The following is a 5,868-nucleotide window of genomic DNA, read 5'->3' on the forward strand; positions in this document are numbered from 1 at the left end:
TAGACAACGTCCACAGTCTGCCTTCATCAACCACCTTTGTCACATCTTCAAAAACACTCAATCAAGTTAGAGAGATAGAATTTCCCCCACACAAAGCCACGTTAACTATCCCTAATCAATCCTCGTCTTTCCAAATACATGAAAATCCTGTCCCTCAGAATCCCTTCCAACAACTTACCTACCACTGACGTTAGGCTGACTGTTTTCTTGTTCCCTGGCCTTTCCTTACCACCTTTTTAAAATAATGGCCACTCATCTTCCAGCACCTCACCTGTCACAAACAATGATATAAATACCTCAGGGAGGGGCACTGCCATCACCTTCCTAGCTTTCCACAAATTTCTGGGATACACCTGATCAGGTCCCAGGGATTTATCCACCTTGCTACTGTTTAAGACATCCACTACTTCCTCCTCTGTAATATAGACACTTTTGAAGATATCACTATTTATTTCTCCAAACTCTCTAGAATAGAATGGCATAGTATTTCTCCCACCTCCTGTTGTTCCATAGATGGCCTTGTTGATCATTAAGAATTCCTAATCTCCGTCTGGTTATTATTGTATCCTTAATGTATTTGTAGAATCTCTTTGGATTCCCCTTAAAAACTATTTCTTAGAGATATTTCAAGTCCCCTTTTTGCTCTCCTGATTCCCCTCGAGTATATTCCTGTAAAAACGTGATCCTGTACTCCCAATTCCTCTGCCTCTGTCATATCTGCTCCAGGCAGAAGCAATTCCACTCCAGGACATCCCAGAAAGGTTTCCTCTTTCAAGGACCGCATTTCCCATCACGGCAGAGAGTGGAATATGAATTCAATAAAAATTTGGAAGTAAGAATCTATTAAAGAACATGAATCCATTGTTGATTATTGCGAAAAAAAATATCAGATTCGCTAATATCCTTCAGGGAAGGAATCTGCCATCCTTACCTGGTCTGGCCTACATGTGACTCCAGACCCACAGCAATGTGGCTGACTCTTTACTGCCCTTTGGGCCCAGCCAGTGACACCCTCATCCTTTGAATGAATAACAAAGAAGGTCAAGTCTTGTACACAACCATACTATTCTTACAGAGAAGTGATCTCTTAGTAAATTTGCTTCTCAACTCCCAGCTGACTATTGGGGAAGGGGGGTCAATAGTACAATCCCAAAAAGGAGATCATCCCTTTCTTATTTCTCAGTTCCACCTGTATCACCTGCCTGGATGTACTCCCAGGAATGCCCTCTTGAAGCCCAGCTGTAATGTTATCCCTAATCAAAAATATCTCTCCCCCTGCTCTGTTGCCCCCTTTCTATCTTTGCGATAGCATCTATACACTCTAACATTAAGCTGCTGGTCCTATCCATCCCTGAGTCATGCCTCTGTAATTGCTATAATATCCCAGTGCCATGTTCAAAACCATACCCTGAGCTCCTCTGCCCGACCTATCGGGCCTCCCGCATTGAAATAAATGCAGTATAACTGCTCATTCTGTGCCTTGCCCTTGTCTGCCTTGACTGTTTGACGTCTGAACTGTACCAGCGTCAGACTTAGCTATTCCCTCATTCTCTCTCTGGGTTTACCCACATTCCTTCACTGGTTTAATGCCTTCTGAATAGCACTAGCAACTGTTGTCTTCCACTCCCAGTACAATCCATCCTTCTGATGGAGGTCAATTCTACCCCACAAGAGACTCCAATGATCCAACAATGTGAATTCTTCTATTCCTATGTTTTTGATACCAATAAACAACAGGCTCCCCTCAAAATGGTTATTCTCCCCTTTAAGAATATTCTGCTCCCTCTCTGAGACATCCTTATACAAAAATTACACATTCGAATAATAAACCTTACACTCATCAGGTCATCATAAAATGACACATTGAAGGTTTGGGGAGACCTTTTGAGAGAATGCGATGATTCAAAGGAGAATTTTTAAGCAGCAAATGGGATTGATCTGAATCACAATACTCACACACACACAATGCAAATATCCAGGTCCTGATATACTGAGTAATTCAATCAGAGTTTGGCAGAATATTTACTGAGATTACCATCTGAATGTCCACCTGTAATATCCTGTAATACAAGTTTATAAAATCTGTCACTCTCAGTTCAGGTTAGAAACCCACACCATCCCCTCCTCGTGGCCCAGGATGACTGTCCATATTACCCTTGAGGACAACAGCAGTCAACTCAGGGGGAAATCTGTGGGTTTCTAGGAGATTCCAACTTGATTAGATTAGATTACATTACAGTGTGGAAACAGGCCCTTCGGGCCAAAAAGTCCACACTGCCCGGCCGAAGCGCAACCCACCCATACCCCTACATTTACCCCTTACCTAACACTACGGGCAATTTAGCATGGCCAATTTACCTGACCTGCAAATTTTTGGACTGTGGGAGGAAACCGGAGTACCTGGAGCAAACCCACGCAGACACAGGGAGAACGTGCAAACTCCACACAGTCAGTCGTCTGAGGCGGGAATTGAACCCGGGTCTCTGATGCTGTGAGGCAGCAGTGCTAACCAGTGTGCCACCGTGCCGCCCACTTGAGATCTCATGTGACTGAACACAGCAGTTCTTTGACACATTGGAGAAAATGGTCCAAGCGTCAGTGAGATATGGGGAACAAGAATTACTTTCTTTTCTTTCATTCCGTGGTGCCGCTCTGCCTCATCAATAAGACATGGGTGTGAAAGGCTAATGCCTAACGATGGGCAAGTTGTCTCCATCCTAACCAATGGGTAGGAAGATCCTCCCAATCACTCCAAAGCGTATCCCTAAAAAGATAGCAACTCTGTCTGATTCCCACTGCCCAGTGCTCCCAGTAAATGTTTGGAAGAATGGGAAGGGGGGTTATCTCCTAGAAAAGGCATAACTGTAAAGGTCTAAGAGGATTATGAAAAGAGAGAGATGCACAGGAGAAGGGGGCAACAAGTTGCCAGACGGTGTGTAACTTGGGAAAATGGAAAGTTGCTCATTTTGGAGGAGATAATAAAAGAACAAAGTACTATTTAAATGGTAGAAACTGTAGAAAGCTGCACCACAAAGGGACCAAGGGTAATTGTTCAGGAAACACAGAAAGCTACCACACAGTTACAACAGGGAACCAGGAAGGGGAATGGAACGTTTTGTTTCAAAGGTTCTCAATACCTGAGAGTACCGTGTGGAAGTGCTGGTGAGACCCCCATATCTGCAGTAATGAGAGCAGTTGTGGTCCCTTCAGATCAGGAAATATGTCACTTTATTGGAGGCATTTCAGGGAAGATTCAATGAGATAATCCCTGTTTTGGAGGCATTATCTTTTAAATAAAGGCTGAAAAGGTTGGGACTCTACTCACTGGATTTTGGAGAAAGAGAGGTGATCTCATTCAGACAGATGGGATTCTTAAAGGGTTTGACAGGATAAATACTGAGAGGATGTGTCTGAGGGTAAATACTGAGAGGGGAGTCTGAAACCAGATTCTGAGTCACGGAATCAAGGGTTCTGTTTTGGATTCATCAAGATAAGGCAACACCGACACGGGTAAGGGGTTTCAGTGGCAATGGAGCTGGGGTGAGGTGGAGAAAAGCAACGTTTAAGAGATTGGGATTGTGTGGATGTCTGATCAGAAGGTCACCTTGGAGTCAGATGTAACAGCAATATTGTGAAGAGGGTCATTCTGCCTCAGAGAGTTCCCAGTGGGAGGGAGGGGCGCAGTAGAAAGGTAAAGGTAAGGGAATGAGTTTAACCGTGACAATGTTTCATTGGAGGAAATTGCAGCTCATCGAGTAGTGGCAATGTGATAAGCAGTTTAATAACTGACTAACAGTGGAGTAATGGAGAGGGATGATGGGGAGGGAGAGCTGGGCATCGTCAGTGTATATGTCAAACCTAACATTGTTTTTGGATGATATCACCTCCTGGCACTATGTACCTGAGATACAGGAGAGACCAAGGATAGACCGTTGAGGGACGCCAAATGCAAGGAATTCAGAAAGGAAAGGGAGAGTGGAGATGGAGCAGAATTTTCCAACAACGGGGAGGTCAAATATTAGTTTTTCACAGAATGGGAGAAAAGGACATAACCAGAAAAGACCAACAGACAGAACAAGGAACAACATCTATGAATTGGCGAGGGGGGTGATGAGGCGGCAGTGGAGGAAAGAGAGTTGGAAAGTGAGTTTAGCGAGGTTTGGGTAAAGGGTCAAGGTGAGCTCTGATAAGGCTTTACAAGAGACTGGAGAAAGATGTAGGTTTAGGACAAAAACCAGGAACACCACGTGAGGCAGTTTGGCTCGGTTGGCTAGCGGGAGGGAGAGAAGCAGCAGATCGGATTGTCTCAGTCTTAGTGACAGAGAAACTCCATGTGCTCCTCACTCGTTGTTGGAGGGGAGGATAGAGGAGACAGGATGATGGACTGTGTTTTACAAAGAAACAAAACCAGGGTTAGTGATATTTAAAATGAGTGAACAAACCTGATGTATTTAGCTTTTATCCAGAATATTAAAACAAACAAGTGAAGTCCTGGTTCGAATCCCATCTTGGCAGATGGTAGAATCTGAATTCAAGAAACAAAAGTGTTAGGAATCTCCTGATCTCCATGGAACCAATGTCAATGGCGAAACAAAACCTGCCAACCTGACAGCGGCCCAGCCAGCTACTCACTGTACTAATCACTGCAAAGTCTCAACACAGGAATGAAGCTGGATGGACCAGTTCGCAACAAGGCACCAGAAATTACAACCACAGAATCAGCCCTCTCAGTGGTGCAACGTCCTCCTCACTAACATATGGTTTTTGGAGCCAAAATGTGGAGAGCTGTACCTCAGACTAGTCAAGGATCAGCCTGACATAGTCATGCTCATGGAATCATCCCTTACAGACAATGACCTGACACTACCATCACCATCCCTAGATATCGAGAGTGTGGTGCTGGAAAAGCACAACAGGTCAGGCAGCATCCGAGGATCAGGAGAATCGACATTTCGAGCCTAAGCCCTTCATCAGCCTGACCTGCTGTGCTTTTCCAGCACCAGACTCTTGACTCTGATCTCCAGCATCTGCAGTCTTCACTTTCTTCTGAAATCTCTGGATATGTCCTGTCCCATCGGCAGGACAGACCAGGCAGAGGTGGTGGCACTGAGGTGTACAGACAGGGAGGATTTGCCCTGGGAGTAAACAGCATTGGCTCCGGAGACCAGGAAGCCTCATGGCTCCTGCTGATGACCACGTCCCGTCCTCCCTTGGCTGATGGATCAGTTCTCCTTCATGTTGAACAACATTTGGAGAAAGCACTGAGGAAGTAAAATGGTGTCAAACGTACTCTGGGTAAGGATTTCAATGTCCACAATCGAGACTAGTTCTGCAACAGAATTACTGACTGAGCTGGTCAGGTCCTAAAGGAAATAGCTGCTCAACTGAGTCTGCAGCGGGTGGTGAGGGAACCAACAAGTAAAACATACTTGATCTCATTGTTAAGAATCGACCAGCGGCAGATACATCTGGCCATGACAGCGACCATTACACATTCCTTTTGGAGACAAAGTCTTGCCTTAAAGTTGAGAAAAACGTCCATCGTGTTGAGTGGCATTATCACCGTTCTAAATGGGACAGACTTCGAAGGGATGTAGGATCTCAAACTGGGTATCTATGAGGAACTGTGGGACATCAACAGCAGCAGAACTGTACTCCAGCACAATCTGTAATCTCATGGGTTTGTAAATCCTGCTCCCACCCATCACAATGGACAGGAAAGGAGGGCATACCATGAGCAACACCAGGCAGACTTAAAACTGAAGTGCCAACCTGGTGAAGCTATCAAACAGAACTACCTGCATATCAAACAGCATCAGCAGCAAGCAACAGAGCTAAGTGATCCAACATCCAATGGAACAGATCGGA

General features: G+C 45.0%; 2 long non-coding RNA genes across 2 annotated transcripts in view; both read right to left on the bottom strand.

Moving 5' to 3' along the window:
- Nucleotides 1-979: 979 nt before the first annotated feature.
- Nucleotides 980-4,489, bottom strand: LOC122546204. Its single transcript, XR_006310685.1, has 3 exons — nt 4,443-4,489; nt 1,959-2,060; nt 980-1,018 (listed from the first exon to the last, which is right to left on the bottom strand). It is a non-coding gene; the product is annotated as an uncharacterized LOC122546204 (long non-coding RNA).
- A 21-nt stretch (nt 4,490-4,510) lies between these two features.
- LOC122546205 overlaps nt 4,511-5,868 on the bottom strand; it is a 3,179-nt gene continuing 1,821 nt past the window's right edge. The window contains exon 3 of the long non-coding RNA XR_006310686.1: nt 4,511-4,525. This is a non-coding gene — a long non-coding RNA (uncharacterized LOC122546205). The remainder of the gene's footprint in view (nt 4,526-5,868) is intronic.

Source organism: Chiloscyllium plagiosum, unplaced genomic scaffold (assembly GCF_004010195.1).
Source record: "Chiloscyllium plagiosum isolate BGI_BamShark_2017 unplaced genomic scaffold, ASM401019v2 scaf_36374, whole genome shotgun sequence".
Lineage (NCBI taxonomy): Eukaryota > Metazoa > Chordata > Chondrichthyes > Orectolobiformes > Hemiscylliidae > Chiloscyllium > Chiloscyllium plagiosum.